The 16,708-nt window shown below is 42.0% G+C and overlaps 1 protein-coding gene and 1 long non-coding RNA gene across 12 annotated transcripts in view; one reads left to right on the top strand and one right to left on the bottom strand.

Moving 5' to 3' along the window:
• Positions 1-16,708, top strand: part of LOC118225070 — a 149,531-nt gene that overhangs the window by 114,665 nt on the left and 18,158 nt on the right. For 5 of the 11 annotated variants that reach the window (XR_004764751.1, XR_004764750.1, XR_004764753.1 and 2 more), the window contains one exon: positions 2,095-2,191. The exons of 1 other annotated variant lie outside the window; for it this stretch is intronic. The gene's annotated coding sequence lies outside the window, so the exon portion shown is untranslated. Of the gene's footprint in view, positions 1-1,000; positions 1,902-2,094; positions 2,192-16,708 lie in introns of those variants that run through there. 5 more of the 11 variants (XR_004764758.1, XR_004764754.1, XR_004764759.1 and 2 more) reach the window with 4 other exon arrangements.
• Positions 1-16,708, bottom strand: part of LOC118225072 — a 54,318-nt gene that overhangs the window by 28,954 nt on the left and 8,656 nt on the right. The window lies entirely within an intron of this gene.

Raw genomic sequence — 16,708 nt, 5'->3', positions numbered from 1 at the left:
ACATACCTATTTTAATCACATAGATATATAGATGTGTTTTAATATAATTCTCTCTGTTCTGTTTCATAGCCGAAATCGGTTTTAATACATTTCAAAATGCTGATATACTTAAAATTTCAAGGTCTACATATTTTGGAAGTCTCTCGCTCTCTCTCTCCCTCTCTTTCTCTCTCTATAGAGTATCTATACAAATTTGGAATGCATGAAGACCTTGGTAACTGAAGGATATTTTGTATTTGAAAAAAATAATCAATTATGGCAGTGTGAAATTCAGTCAAAATTTTGAGAACCCGAAACCACCTTGGGCCTAGTGAATAAATACAGTGTAATACATTCATCTCAGATTTAAACTTTAAAATGAGGTTAGTTGAAGAGTGATTGGTGGAATACTAAATTTATTGAACGCTGTTAAACTGGCCGTTTCCATAAAAAGAAATAACCACACAGCAAGCAGGAGCGTTGCTGATTCAAATGTAGGCTTTAGAAAAAATGTCCGTAAAATGCGATAGACTTCATTTGTGTTTTAAAATATATTTGTGTAAAACTGTAGATTTATGGTAAAAGTAAAAGCGCGAGCCGGGCGCACTCGCAGGGTATTTTAGCACGTACTTCCAAAATGTCTCGCGCACATTGGCAATCCTGTAATAACATGGATCTGTTTGGGGTATTTCTTTTCTTTTTTTGTCTGCATTTTGACGGTTCCAGATCATTAGGGGAAATCCTCCGTAAATACGAGAAGCTAAATTCAGTAGAAACATTTTTTAAGCCGACACACACACAAACACACACACAGACATGTACAAACAAACCTCAGAACTCAGAGAAGGAAAAATGCGTGTATATATTCTCATTAGGCCCATTTCTGAGGCTTATATAGGCCTGTACGCTCAACTGGGAATATTATCCATTGCATGCAAAGGTAGATTTTTGTCAACGCTGGTTTGTTTTTGATTGTTAAAAACCGTTCCTAGAGTTAAATGTCAGAAGGCCTGACTCGCATTTCTTAAGCAAGAGTGAGTTTGTCACTCCGCTGCATGGTGCTGCATTTAAAATGAGCCCAAGGATAAGATTATTGTATCCCTGGCGAATTTAACAGCGTTTTAAATCTGAAGGGTGTTAGAATATTTCGCTGAACTGCAGAGGTAGATTAGCGCAGTTGCTTGCCAAGGCTGGGAAGCTTCTATTACACAGCGTCTCAAGGGAGAAGAGCTCACATTAACCGCTAAATGAATATTTGACGAGGGCTCATTCCAAAGTATTATTCCTACAAACGTGTCCCTACTGGACTTTCAAAAGGGTCAGGGAGCAGTGGTTCAATTAATTATTTATACAACCGAAGGAATTGGTTGTAATAGCTGAACATGTTTGATAAACTAGGAACTTTAAAGGTCGAACGCAGGTGGATCATTTTTTATACACCAAGGATGTTAATATTATTATAATTAAGAGTATTTTTAATGTGGGGCCTATTGCCCGAAATCAATGAAGGGGTAGTTCATTTGCGAGTAGGCTATGTTATGTTAATCGCAGAGATTTGAAGAAAAAAAAAGGCCGCTCTAATTTTTTTTTTTCAAAAAACACACAAGTGGAACAGTTTCATTGTTGTTTGGGATTAAGCGACAGTCTTTAAACGAATTGTGATAAGCTATGAAGGGACATGAACTAATAATTACACGACTGAATTGATTGAACTTGAAGGACTTTTGTGGTGAACTCCATCGAGGTTTTGGAACTGACAAATTCTTCACATAAAAGAGACCAACCCTCGGGGGGACCGGATACGCCGCGCGCATCTGGGGTGATCGGGTTCTTATTTAGAACCTTAATCAGACAAACATTATACAAAGCTTTCTCTTATCGAACTTAGCTGGTACTTCAGTTACCTTGCGAACGTAAACCGAGTGCGTTCATCATTCATATTCAGATTGTAAGATAGACGACAATGTATAATTTTCTTCTATTTGGGATGTTTTCTTGCGAGATTTTAAACTGATATTTTATTCGAGTCGGGAGCGTTTGACTTTGCAAATGAAACATCCATAAGTAATATTTTATGAAATGTGACGATTTGATATATTATTTTGTGTGATTCAGGTATAAATATCAGAAGACCGTTGGGGACCGAGCATGCGTGTTCATCGTCCAGGGGGAGGTGCAGCGATTTTAAGAGATATTTGAACAGCAACAGGTGGTAAGCTTTTGTCTTAGTTTGTCGTGCAATACTTAACTACTTTGTTTGGTAGCTGTGAATCATTTTGACACTGTTCAGGAGTTTAGATCTGTTCGCAATTTTGATTTGCACGTGTTATTGCGTATCACGTATAGCGAGCTAATAACATAATTTGCTTTGGTAAAAGACTTTGGTGTAAAGACTTTTATAGTCTAATATGGCAAGGGAGCACAACGCCACCTATTCAACCATCGAACGGCTGGCTATTTTTCATCAGTTAACTATCACATTACCGGTTTAATAATTAATTTTTAAAAAATCTGAAATAAGGCTTTAAAATTATATCACATAATGCTCCTCGTCTGGGTTCAGTAAGTATATCGAGTATTAGATGCGTCCCCAAAATATGTGAAGGTACGTCGTGTTTTAAGTTATAAAATGTTATATAAATTATCGTCCCATTGAGTTATCAAGTAAAATATATAACGCAAAATCTTTATGAATAAATTTTGTGAGTGAACAAATTGTTTATATGAAAACGTCTAGCGTGTTTAGATTTTTTTGTTTGATGTCTTTAGAAAATTATGAGTAATTGTTGACCTAAAATGCTGAAAACTCCTCCTCGTGACGTGTTCTCTCGAGACCACGTTTACAGCATGCGTGGTCATTTAGAACGGTGCCATCATCGACTGTCAATTTCTTGAGTGAAAAAAAGAAATCACACATTTTCCGTAATTTACAGAGTCTATCGATTGTGGGCCTATATACAACCAGAGTCAGACTATAGCATACCAATCCATAAATATGAAATGAACGTACTAAATGAATCTTAATGAACGAATTTTATACTGTCTGAGCTTGCTCAACAGTTAATCTAGTTTACCTGAAATTGCATTATATTCCTTTAGCAGATGCTATTACCCAGGGCGACTTACAATGTAAGCGAACATAAATGCATTTATCAGATATGAGCAACACTAAAATAATACCTAAAATAAATTACATTTTTATTGTGAAAAATTATGGCGATTATTGTTGTTTTTTTGGTATCGTTGTTTACAGTTGAACTACTTTGACTATCAATGACGAATTATCGCCAAATGTATTCATATTCAACTAAGACCGTTTAAAAAATCGTTTAATACAAGAAATAATAGAAGGAAAGAGCCCGAAAGGGAAGAGCTGAAAGTTGAGTTGAGACAAAGAGTTGTCGTTTATTTTTCTCTCTCCTCTTTTTTTCGGGGAGGGGGGGGGGGGGGGGGTTGGGGGGGGGTGTGAGGGGCCGCAGCATTGTGCGATGCGTTGAATTGAAAACTGTCAGAGATGTCGTCTATTTTAACAGTCGCTCGTGGGGTGAATGGCACTCGCCCCCTGATCCTGTGCAGGTGCAGTAGAGCCGGGGGAAGGGGATCTCTGCGCGCGGCCAAAATGCGCATTCTGTTCAATAGACCACACACTGTCTGCCAGCGCGCAGTCAGCTCCGAGCTTCTCAGGCTTTTTTTCTTTTTTTTTTCTCTTTTTTTTTCTCAGGACAGGGCCTCGCGCCTCGCCGAGTTCATGTTAGTGCTTCAAAAAAAAAAAAAAATCACCCCGGTACCGCACTTACACTTTCCCATATAACGTGTTCTCTTTTTTAGTCCTCAATTTCCATCGCCAGCGCCTTTGGGTTTGGGCGCTAATCGGCTGCGTAGGTTCCCAGATAGACAGCGTAAGGGGGCCTCCGCGCTGTGTCGCAACAGGAGCCAAATACCGAGAAGCGGTGGATTACGACAGTGAAAACTTCTATCAGATCGGTTTTTTTTTTTGTTTCTGCTGAGATTGCACGGTTGATAGAAAGATTGCTTTCATCTCAAACTCGGGCATATTCCGTTGTTTGTCAGATCATTTTGTGCGGGTGAATGGACTAGCAGATAGAGCAACAAAGTTCTGAAGTTTTGGTGTTTTCTTAGTTTTATATATATATATAAAACTAAGAAAACACCAAAACTTCAGAACTTTGTTGCTCTATCTGCTAGTCCATATATATATATATATATAGCATCCTCTTCAAGACTTTTTATAGATCACACATAAATGGGTTCATACATACTCTGATGACTGATCTTTTTAAAAAAAAAATCTTAACGCTGCAGTGGTAATGACTCGGTGCATACGCTGACGTATTAAAGTGAGATTCTAACACATATCGTGTCAGATAAATTTTTTTCGTCATATGATTTGGAAGTCGCGTTAATAATACCATGCAGTTAAAATTAGGGTGTTTCGTTGAAATTTCAGAATTCAAGGTTTTATCTGTCTCGCGCCCCTGCTCAGAACGCTGATAATCTTAGAAACGGATAGACTAAAGCGTCATTGGACTAGTGGCCCTTTATTTGAGTCATATTTAATGGAACATGGCTGAATTTAAGAAATGTGAAACATAATTATGTATGAATTATGTCGAAATGCCATTTGAAAAATAGGCTATTTTTACATGCAATAGATACTTAACAGTGAAAGAAGCCCATATGCAATCTGAGCATCAGCGAATAAACACGTTATGTGATGTTTGCTTTATGTGCAAGTAGACCAACAATGGAACTGATATTGCCATCTTCTGCTTAAGTACAAACACATTGTTTTATAACTAATTCGAGTTAATATGTTCTTAATGGCAATATAACAGCGGATAATTGGCCTTTTTTTCTGGACAACAATGTAAATCACCATCGCTTTATGATTTAATAACGTCAAACGCTTCGTTGGATTGGCTCCGACAGAGAAGACATTTTCCTTCTGTGCAGCGTTGTTAGGAGGGAACAATACAGATCTAATTGTGGAGATTTCAAAAGTTGGCCGCTGCAAGTGAACAGCGTAGATATGGAACTTCCAGCAGATGCCCGCACTATTTTACTTGACAATACCAAAGCACACACTGGCAGGCCCTACGGGGGGAAGAATGTTTGCACGCAGATCCTAGCAACATCCTAAATCTTACTGAGACCAATCTTCTCTCTTACCGGGTTACTGAAGGTTTCACCCCTCGCAGTTCAGGGGCCCCAATGTTTCGTTTTATACATAATTTTTCATCTCTGTAACATTTTTCCTAAGAACGTCCCCAACTGGAACTTTCTTTAACGTTGTTAATACAGCATATACTGGCATCACAATAATTAAACAAATCAGCGATTGGTATATTATTATTATTGTTTTTATTATTTGTATTATTATTATTATTATTATTATTATTATTATTATTATTATTATTATTAAAAACAAAATTAAATAATTGATTCTGTATTAGCAGGCTATGCAGTTAAACCTTTTAAAAATGTAGCTACCTACGCGAATATCGGGATTAGCAGCCTTCACTCCTAAAATCAGCAGCCTAGCAACAGGTGATGACTGATGGAATGCCCACCGCGAGCTGACGCAGAGGACGTTTAAAATGTCAGTGCGTCGGTAAGTTAAGAAGGCGCAGTTTATTGATTTTGTTATTTATTGTACGGCAACAAAGTTTGTCCGTGAGTAACAATTGCCGAGGCCCTATAGAGTTCCTGTGTTTCCCAGCTATTGGGTCCACCCCATGCTAAGAACAATATATGCTTTGATGCGGGGTTCCAGACCGCAGGGGCGTTCAGAGGGATGCGGAGCAGCCTTGGTTTTAATGGACCACTTGCATAGCCAAAGAGGTAAAGAGAGGAAGGAGCGAAAGGGGGGAGGGGTGGGGAGAAAGGGGGGAGGGGTGCGGACAGTGCGTTTCGATGTCGTTCGGCTATACTTCTGACGTGAAGTTTCTGTGGCGAGTTTTGTCCTTCAGGCGCCAGAATTATAATCCATCGCAGTCCAAGATTCGCAGTTCAACACACAGAATTCTGCACGTTTATGCCAAGTGCCCATTTAATCATTCAGTCATTTAATTTGAGTTACAAGTGCCAAAACCTAACACGCCTTCTATTTTAAATTATAATTATTTTCTAAAATATTAAAGGAAAAATCTACTCTACTTCAGGCTACTGATTATCCAAACAATTAAGTGTGCGTGAAGCAAAAAAAAAAAAACTAAAAAAACTATAACCTACCGCTTTGGGTATACAGTAAAGTGAAATATTTTACCCTCATAATTTAATGAAATTATAGCTGGTGAATATAATCTTAATACTGAATAATATTTATCTATTTATTTATTTTTATTTGCTTCCTTACTTTATCGGGGGTTATTTCCAATTCTCCACACAGTTGAGAAGGGACCATAAGTCCAAAACTTTTAACGAAACTTGAAATTTAATTTGTTTTTCCTTTTTCAGCGAAAACATTTCCCTAGCAGTACACGCTCTTTAATGTGTATCTGCAGTGCGATGAGGGGCAGGTAGTATTAATTTAGGAAACAAAAACATATTTGATCAGCCACTTTGAAACTTCTAAAAAGTAGCTGACGACCTCTCGTTTTATTTTGTGTCAACGGTTTCTCCAGAGAATGCGATTTGCTTCTAAGATCCGCTGCCACACGTGTGCGTGTTAAGCGTTTTTAAAACAATTTTCGTAATATAGCCTACTCATGCTCTAGTTTCTGCTTTAATTTCTAACGAGATGAAAATATACTTAATGAAGGAAATGATAAGATTTCAGAGTAGGCGTTTTAAATAAAATAAAAAATTAAATTAAATTCAGTCGTCTGATAAATCACCGTATGCAGAATTTTTGGCAAAAGCGTGTGGAAGAAAGTTCGATTCATTTCATGCGGAAGAAAGCATTGTAATACCTACGAATTAGTTCTGCTCGGGGCTTGCATTTCAGTGCGTAAATCCGGATTGCACGCGAGCACAACTTTTTCTTTCTGCCCCGGCTGTAGCCCGTGGGAGTCTGCTATTAGCAAACCTCCCCAAGGCGGTAGCACACGAGCTTCCACAGCAGACCGTATTGTTCTCCCAATTCCTCTCGATTTCGGACTTAGTTCACACACCCCGACTCTGTTTATTACTGACGATATCACCATCTGGCTTGTCCTCCTTTCTGAGGTAGTCCCTATGCATATTAAAGTTAAACAGTAAATTGTGCCATTCTTATAAACTGTACAACAAATTATTAATTGTTCGCCATTTAATTCCTTTTTTAAATGAGCTAATTGAGCTTTCATTGTGTATGCAGGCCTTCAGATTTAATGTAGATTTATGCAAATACTGAAAAGCATTAAACTTACGTGCATTTTAGAAACTACCTGTGTTTATGCAATAGGAAGTATGTATAAAACTGTCCCTAATCATGCCCGTGCATGGCGTATGCGTTTGCAGATCAATCCAATACTAAAAACCCAAGAGTTGGTTGTCGCTTTCAGTTTAAAAAGCGATCGGCTTTTTGTGTGCTTTTCGAATAAAGGGTTTAGAAAAGTTGGTCTGGTTTCTGAACGGACCGCACAAAGGCCTCTTTTATTTCCGCCACGCAGCCGGGCTTCTCTGAAAGAGAGTACGAGGAGAACTCGGCCCGAGCGCGTGGGCTTGTTTACAGCCCAGCTCTCTGAATAAAACGATCGTATGTGTGCACATCTATACACGGGAATGATGTAAGATATACGTTAATAACTTGAAATACGCTTTATCGTATTATATATTTGATTAAACGCGTTTCGAAACGGTTATATATTTTGATCATTAACTTAATGTCCCCGTGAACTATTCTTGCAAACCAAGAGTGACTGGTTAATGAGGTAATGGTCTTATCCCTGTATTAGCTTAACAGAAGTTCCGCACAATCGCGGAGAAACACAGGCTGTAAGGTGTGACTTGGGATATAAAAAAATATGGAGCTGTCATGAGCCATCTGATTGAGTAAGATTGATTGGGGAAAGGGCCGCACACCCCTTTCAAACCGTTGCGCAAACATTTACACCCATTTTACAATGCGCACACGTCAATTGGCGGCACCAACGAAGCCATCCTCTGCCCGATTCACTTTGTGTACCGATTCAATACTTGGGACTGGCTTTTTATTTTAAAAACAAGAACCGCCATTCTTGCTGACATTCCCAACACGAAACAGACTCAAAATCAGACGAAAGGAAAGTATTAGAAATGAAATTACAAACGAAGGTGCGGCCATCACCGCCGATCATTTAAAACGGTTGTGTTAAGTATACTCAATTACACGCATGACTTCACTCCAACAGTAAATTCTATTCTCCGGCTGCAGGCCTATTCTTTGACTACAGCCAGAACTGGAGACTCGATTATGTCGAATCCATACATTTCTATGGATTTCATCAGCCTAATTATTGCTCGAGTGTGGTCCATAGGTATAAACCTCTGAATAGTTTCTTTCTACCACCATGACGGAGACAGTGTTGGAATGTTAAGGGGGTTTCTTTCATAATGTCTCCAAGGGTCAGCTCGGGCGGGTTCGCGGCAGTAGGGGAAGCGTTGGTTTAAATAGCCTATACAACATGAAGTCTTATAGGCTACACACCGAGTGCTGAGGTATTTGACATCGGACTTAATAATACGTCTGTAACTTTCTGTTGACTTCACACACGGTGATTACGACAAGGAGTTATTGAAGTCTTATTATATGTCATATTTGTTAGCCATGGGCTACCTGTAATTTTAGCCTCCACCCCAGCGCCCCCCACCCCCGCCTGATAGACTGGGTTTCGCGTCGCAGAATTGCTCACAACGTCAGGCGCTGGCCTATCTGCTGAATGCGCTTGATTCATTGCAGCTGACACCTGTTGTAAATATCCGGATAGCTTCGCATTCCCTCAGAGTTTTGCAGTAATAGCCTCCTCCATTATCCTCCATACATCATGCCCCTTATCACTCATCATCATCATCATCATTATTATTATTATTATTATTATTATTATTATTCATGCTGCTGTTGTTGTCGTCGTTAATGAAATAGCTGATCTATAGTAGGCTATGTATTATTTAAATACTCGTAAGACTTAAAGGACACTCGTCGACGATACAAGAGCTGCACCTGCTCCAGGGTTACTCAGATGTAGGGCAGGGAGACGCAGCGAGGATGGAAGTATGGCAGTGAGTACGTGACTCGGTCATTGCATTTGATTGTAAATAAGGGGAGTTCACACGCCGATCGAGTGACCGAAGAGAACAAGCGGGGCATTTTAATCAGGTGGCTATCTCCCCATCGTAGAGATCAGAGCTCTGTCACTGCCGAGCTCGTCATTGTGTCCGCGCCGTCAAATGACAGCTCCTTCAGAACAGAGAGAATCCATTCGCGGGATGGGATTTCACTGTCTGAGCACTGAAACACCTCCATTACCATACGCCGTAAAACGAGTCCGGCGATCTGCGTGCTCCTGTCCGACTACTATTCTCTCGCCCGTTTTTCACACGCCTACTAAAAAGTCGAACAGTAATTTTTTAGCATTCATTTATCAACCAAGTTTGTCTATTCAAATTAGTTTCTCGGGGTAAAAATACGGTTGGCTCTAGTTTAATGTTTATTTACTAAATACGAGATAAAACATGGGCAAAGCTTACGTATAACATTGAATAATTCATTTTAACAATTAGAAAATTAGATGTATTAATTCCTGCTTGAAGTTACTTTTACCTTACTGTCACGGCCAATTATACCATAGGCTTACTGCATTGGCCTGGTTCATAATTTTCCACTTTGTGAAACTGCCAAACAGTCTTCATATATCTATGAAATAGATACAATACGAAAGACCGTATAATACAAAAGACGGTAAAGCCGCAGAGTTGGCACGGTGCCATATCATGTTAACGGTCCAGGAAGACGATGGAGTGGATCCGTGGCAGCTTGAACTGTCTTATCGATTATGTGACAGTGTGGGTCATGTAGGCTACGGTAGTCTGCATGAGGAAACGGAGATCAGACACGAGAGCACATTCAAGCACGCGTCATAACCCCCAATCACAACACAGCGCCACATCTCGAGGACCGTGGAGTGGGGCAGCGTGTTCACTGCCGGGAAATTGTTATAATTTAGCTTTATCTTAATGGAGTGAACCAAAGGTCTTAATTTGGAGCGTTTTTTCACGTACAGCTGTTTGATCAAGTGATGTGCCGATAACGAGCTTGGGCACACAAGTGGACCAAATGCAAGGGTCCGGGGTAGGCTACTTGACATCTATTGCTGCTTCTAGCTACATGGGAACGAACTACAAACAGACAGACATACAGACAGATAGATGTTTCAGGTGACGTCACTCGTGAGTCCGAAGGCAGATGGGCCCTTTTTTTTTCTTGTCTCAAGAACTTTCCTCACATGGCGACAGCACGTACAAACAATAGACTTGGAATGTAGGTCTAATGTTATCGATCATTTGTCATCTTTCATTAGTTAGCATCGTTAACTTGTTTCTTTAAAAATTTACTTCTGGCCGGATGAGCTTTCGGATTAGACTGGCCTATCTCACGACGTTTCAAAATGAGATTACGCGCCGTCCTACTTGAAGTCCCTAATCATTGTGAAAGGTATTGTGCGTTAAAACATATATAGGGGCATACGTCAACTTTATATTTGTCCCGGGGCATATTTCATACTAATCGATATACAGGCCTACCTAGTTGGGTTCCGTATTACTATTCATTAATACAGTCTTCGCTATTTCACGGTGTTGTTAGCCAACATACGTGTAACACATTTCCGTGCATTAGGTACTACAGATGCCACATCTTTCCTGCTAATAAAACACACACACGCACACACTCACACATAAAGTGAAGACTAGATCAAACAGTCATTAAACTGACTAAGAAACGTTTAATTAAAAAAAAAAGGTTTTAATTGTCAGAGCTATGCATTACCATGTCTGTTAACACAGTGGATAATATACCAGCTCATTTACTTGAGCATATTTTAGACCTTCTGGCATCAAATACTCCTCATTCTCCCAATGTTCTATGCAGTAAAACAGTCAGTGTTAAACTTTAAGGGTAAATGTGAGTCCAGTTGGGATCAAATGTAGTTAAAGGTACTCTATTAGAGTTGATCTGAACGTTTGACAGTGTGTAGACTTTCAACATTAGCGATGAATAAAATACATATTTCTGTGCTAAAGGGAAAGGTGTTCTAGGCATCAGGCTGACAAGCTGAACGCAGCACTGTTTCAGACATTCTGCACGGATGCTGAAGACTACATCGCTTAAAATCCCAGCATTGAACTTTCACTTACTTATTTTCAGAAAGTTCTTGGAACAAAAAAAAAAAAAAAAAAGGAAAAACTTTAGAAAAGAAGTTAAAATAAGGAAAGTGGGTGATACGCACTGTCCTTCACGAGTCATCCAGGAAGCACCGTAAAGACACAGCCAGGACACAGGAAGGTGACACCAATTGAAACTCATTTAGTGTCATTTTAAGGTGCTTTAATTTTAAAGGTCAGTATTTCTCGGTTCTCTCTGCTTGTGAAAACATACCCATTGTTATTACCCTCATTAAAAGTCTGACCAAGGCAACAGGGGAAGTAGCTTTTTGAAGTTTTAGGTGGAAAAATCACTTAAAAATTTGAAATTACAAAAAGATTAAGGAAGTCGCATACTTTTTTTGTGCTAAAAATTCAAACAGCAAAGTCATTGTTACATGCTTTCTACACCCCAGAAGCTGAGGACTTGACCTGAATCAAATAAGACCAGGCAACAGCCAAAAAGTAAATTAAATTCACAACAACCAACAAATAAATGCAAATAAATCAAAAGAGTTCTGGTTAAAATTCAGTATAAATTAGTTTAAAATTCAGATTTTCCTCAATCACGGTAGCATTTCATTCTTAATTTTTAAAAAAAGAAGTTATTTCTAAGTATTGATAAATGATGCGCTGGGCTAATTCAAAACTAAAAGAACAATGTAGTAAGCCTTTCTCAACTGATGTGTGCATTACTCATTATATTCATTAAGTTAGACTTTATTTTGGTATAAAAAAAATGAATAAATCTAAAATATGGTACAGGTGCACTTTACATGTGATGTTTAGGCTGGAGGGGAGCGAAACGAAGAAAGGAATAAAGAAAGATGCAACATTTGCATGATTACGGAGTAGATTATGAGGATTTTCTGCTCGCAATTTTTTTCAGTAAGTAGGATGCAGCTTGGGGTGCCTAGTCGCCGTGGTAACTGCCAGAACAATCCCGTTGAAGTTTGAAGGGGTCAGCTTGCAGGGTCAGCGGCTCCAGCCTCGGCCTGTGCCAAACTCTGTTAGCCCCAGAGTGTGCGGCGGGACGGCCGGCCCGTCCCGGGCCCAGGCCCTGGGTGGTGGACCGTTCCCCGCTCTGAGATAAATTTTTTGAGTCAGTTTGCGGTCCCGGCTCCCCAGGCGGCCGCTGAAATCGATTTTAACCCCGCGACCCTGTCCAGCAGAGGTACGGCTGACGACCTGGCTGAGGGTTTAGCTGCAATGACAGATCCCCCCCCCCCCCCCCCCCAAAGAGCAGGGTAGGGGGTGGGGGAGGGGGAGGGGGAGGGCTGCCCCATGCCTCAGGCAAACAGGCCTTCAGGGCTGGGTGTGTTCTAGAAGTGGTCATTAAAACCTTATTAATGGCTTTCAATGGCGAGTTAGCGAGCTAGCGGGCTAGCGGGATAGCGGGCTAACAGGTTAGCGAGCGCGTTTGCGGCACTGGACCTGTGAGCCTCAGAGCGTTAATCACCTCACAGCCACATCTTCAAGTTCAGGAGGGACTGCGCTCCAACAGATTTATGATTCTAAACATTTTACATTTTGGCACTCAGTTCAAAAGCACGAGTAAGCAGGTCATATTAAACTCGGCATGGCCTGGTCCTGCTGCTTTAAGCTTCTCCGACATGGACGTCACTTCAAACTTCCACGCGAGACAAATCACGTTTTTTTCCCTCTCTGTTTTGTTGTTGATTTTATTAAGTCAATGCTCGGCACATATTTTGGGGATAATGTAAAACGAACCCCTCCCCGGTTAGCCCGCTCAGATCGTACGAGACCAGGTTTGAGCCGCGTCAGTCTGCACTGACGCTGGTTCCTCTCAGCCGGGGGGGGGTCAGGTTGGGGGGGGGTCAGGTTGGGGGGGGAGGCGAATGATGTGAATCTCATCAAAGAGGGACTTGTGTGAGCGTGGAGTGTGTGATCCAGCTCACTGTAGACACGGGAAGGTTGTCATCGATGCAGGAGTTGTCAGACAAAGCCTGGCTAAAGCCATAATAGGTGGGGAGAGCGGGCTCGGTTACATACACAGAAAGGCCCCATTAGCCAGGCAAGGAGAAGCTAATCCACTAAATATGCCTGCTTCTCCCCATTCACATATCACAGAAACACACGGGCTGGGATATGCCTGCTTCTCCCCATTCACATATCACAGAAACACACGGGCTGGGATATGCCTGCTTCTCCCCATTCACATATCACAGAAACACACGGGGTGGGATATGCCTGCTTCTCCCCATTCACATATCACAGAAACACACATGCTGGGATATGCCTGCTTCTCCCCATTCACATATCACAGAAACACATGGGCTGGGATATGCCTGCTTCTCCCCATTCACATATCACAGAAACACACAGGCTGGGATATGCCTGCTTCTCCCCATTCACATATCACAGAAACACACAGGCTGGGATATGCCTGCTTCTCCCCATTCACATATCACAGAAACACATGGGCTGGGATATGCCTGCTTCTCCCCATTAAAATATCTAAGAAACACACAGGCTGGGCTGGTGCTATTCAGATAATTAAAATGCCCTCATATGAGGATGCAGCCTCCCCAAACTACCCTGGCAGGGCCTTGGGGGGGGGGGGGGGGTGATCCCATCTCTACCTCTAACCCTTTCTGTACTGTGATCCCATCTCTACCTGTAACCCTCCTCTCTGTACTGTGATCCCATCTCTACCTGTAACCCTCTCTGTACTGTGATCCCATCTCTATCAGTAACCCTTTCTGCCCCGCCCCCCCCCCCCCCCCCCCCCCCCCATCTGGACTGCTTGCTCTCCTTTTATAAGAGGAGACTTGGAGGTGCAAGTGAACTGAGTATGTTTCATGGCATTTTCCCTTTGGATATCAGCAGTCTCTTGTTTGCAGAGACTGCTGATACAGGCTAAGCAACACTGCTGTTTGGTCATGAACTGAACAATGGGCAGCCCTCTGTCCTTGCTGACACTGTTCACTCTGACCATGAGTGAGGTGGAAAAAGGGCATCAGACTCATGTTTGAAAGTGATTCACGGGTCAGTTAGCCCTCTGCTAACTGTGTTAGCATCTCAGCTCTTTAATGTTGGTTAGCCCTCTGCTCACTGTGTTAGCATCTCAGCTCTTTAATGTCAGTTAGCCCTCTGCTAACTGTGTTAGCATCTCAGCTCTTCAATGTCAGTTAGCCCTCTGCTAACTGTGTTAGCATCTCAGCTCTTCAATGTCAGTTAGCCCTCTGCTAACTATGGAAAAGAGAGAGAGGAGGAAGAGAGAAAAGGGAAAGAGGGAGTGATAGAGAAAGTGGAAGAGAGATAGAGAGGGAGACAGATATACTGATAAATGGAAGGATAGAGAGACAGAGTTAGAGGAAAAGAGAGATATATAGAGAGACACAGAGGGAGATACATACTCATAGTGGGAGACAGGGAGAGAGAGATGGATAGAGAAAGAAAGACAGAGGGAAAGAGATTCTTATAGTGGGAGACAGGGATAGAGATGAAGAGAGAAAGAGACAGAGGGAAAGAGATAATTATAGTGGGAGACAGGGAGAGAGAGATGGATAGATAGAGAAAGAGAGACAGAGGGAGAGAGATACTTATAGAGGGTGAAAGGGATAGAGAGATGGATAGAGAAAGAGACACAGAGGGAAAGAGATACTCACAGAGGGTGACAGGGATAGAAAGAGAGAGAGAAAGGCAGAGAGAGGGAGAGAGATAGATAACAGAGTGGAAATACTGGGCTCTGTGTTCTCGTGCAGTGTGAACCGCAGCAGGCCCTGCGCAGCCCTGCCCGTAAACGGAGTGTGACGCACCGCTTCTCCTCGCAAACACACACGCGTGTTCCTGACGGACTGCCTGAGTCACGCTGCTGTCACGGCTACGCTGGGGGAGGGGGGCGGGCAGGGGGGCGGGGGGGGGCACAGTCTTCAGCGGTGTCCAAACTGACCCAGGACACGTTCGGACAGCCCCGGGGTAGCCGGAAGCGCGCTTCAATGCGGCTTTGTTGGGCTGAACACATAAAGCAGTGTTGGGCTGGCAGTTGGAACTTTGTCTAAAAGTCCAGAGAGGAGGAAAAGGCCAAAGGTCCACTGGGAGCTTTTATTCTCCAGCACACGTTTGGCCTGGAAAGGTGTGTTTGCTGCATACTGATGATTATCTGGGTTCCAGCATGTCCCCCCCCCCCTGTGTGTACCGGACCTCTCTGGCTGGTTCAGTGCAGATCTCACGTGCCGTGAAACCACATGATCAGGCTAACGGTTCCAATGCAAATGTGTGTGAGGCAGAGACAGAACACACAACTGCATATCTCCCGTTTGTGTGATGTGTGTAGGGCTCACACACACACACACACACACACACACGCAGACTACGCTCACACACACACATACACCTGTTTGAGTTTCTAATCTCAGTCCTAACACACCTCCCCTATCATACTCCACACTAGCAATGTAGCTGAGGAAAGACTATGTACTCAAATTCAGCTTTTTAAATAGGCAAAATACAAATTTACATTGTACTTCATTTCCTCCAAATAAACAGTATCTCCATTATGAACCACTCAAACTGCACATAATTTAAATGCCCAGAAATCCTAAACTGTCTGGACTACAATCTTAAAACAGCGTTTTTTTTTTTTTTTTCCAATACAGAATAAATCCGTTGAAGTATTAAGGCTAGTGGATTTTGGTATTTTGGGGGGGGGGGGGGGGGGGGGGGGAGATAACCCTCAGCTAGATTCAATTCCACCTGTGGACACGGGACTCAATGAATGGGTTTGTGGGCCCTGTTCTCCAAAAGGTAGGAAAAGAACACGAGAGTAAATAATGAAAAAGACCATTCACCCATTCACCCAGAAAGTTCATATATGACAATGCTGACTGCTGCTGGTCAATAAAACAGCTTTTCAGTGTGCACTGCAGAAATCAAGCCACTCACTATACAGCCATACGCTTGAATTGTAGATGCTATTTGGGTCTATCGACTTCTTACACCCATAAAACTATTTTTTAAATGAATTTATTTATTTAATAATAAGTTGTTTGACATATTTGCTTGCCCAGACTGAGTTAAACCTTCAAACCCATCAGCAGCAACAAGAACGCGCTCACTCCCTCCATCACAATGAAATTATTTTGGTTAAAAAAACTACATTCGAGTCATTAAAGACTGGTAGTCTGGGAGGTGCCTGTCTCTTCTTGGGGGGTCTGGTGTGGTTTGGGGTTCCCCCGGCTTGCCGAACACCAGCCACTATCAGAAACGACCGACCGACCCACTGGTGGCAGCTTAACGGCAGAACTGTTTTTGTGGCAAACCCAGAGACGTTTCTGATTGCCGTCTGAATCTACCGGTGGAGCGCGGTGATTAAAGGGGGGTATTTTTGGCAGGGTCGGCTGCGCTGGTCTGTGTCGCTCGCAGT

Source organism: Anguilla anguilla, chromosome 4 (genome assembly GCF_013347855.1).
Source record: "Anguilla anguilla isolate fAngAng1 chromosome 4, fAngAng1.pri, whole genome shotgun sequence".
Classification (NCBI taxonomy): Eukaryota; Metazoa; Chordata; class Actinopteri; order Anguilliformes; family Anguillidae; genus Anguilla; species Anguilla anguilla.
Note: the sequence above shows the minus strand (reverse complement) of the source record. Positions and strands in the feature narration are given on the sequence as shown.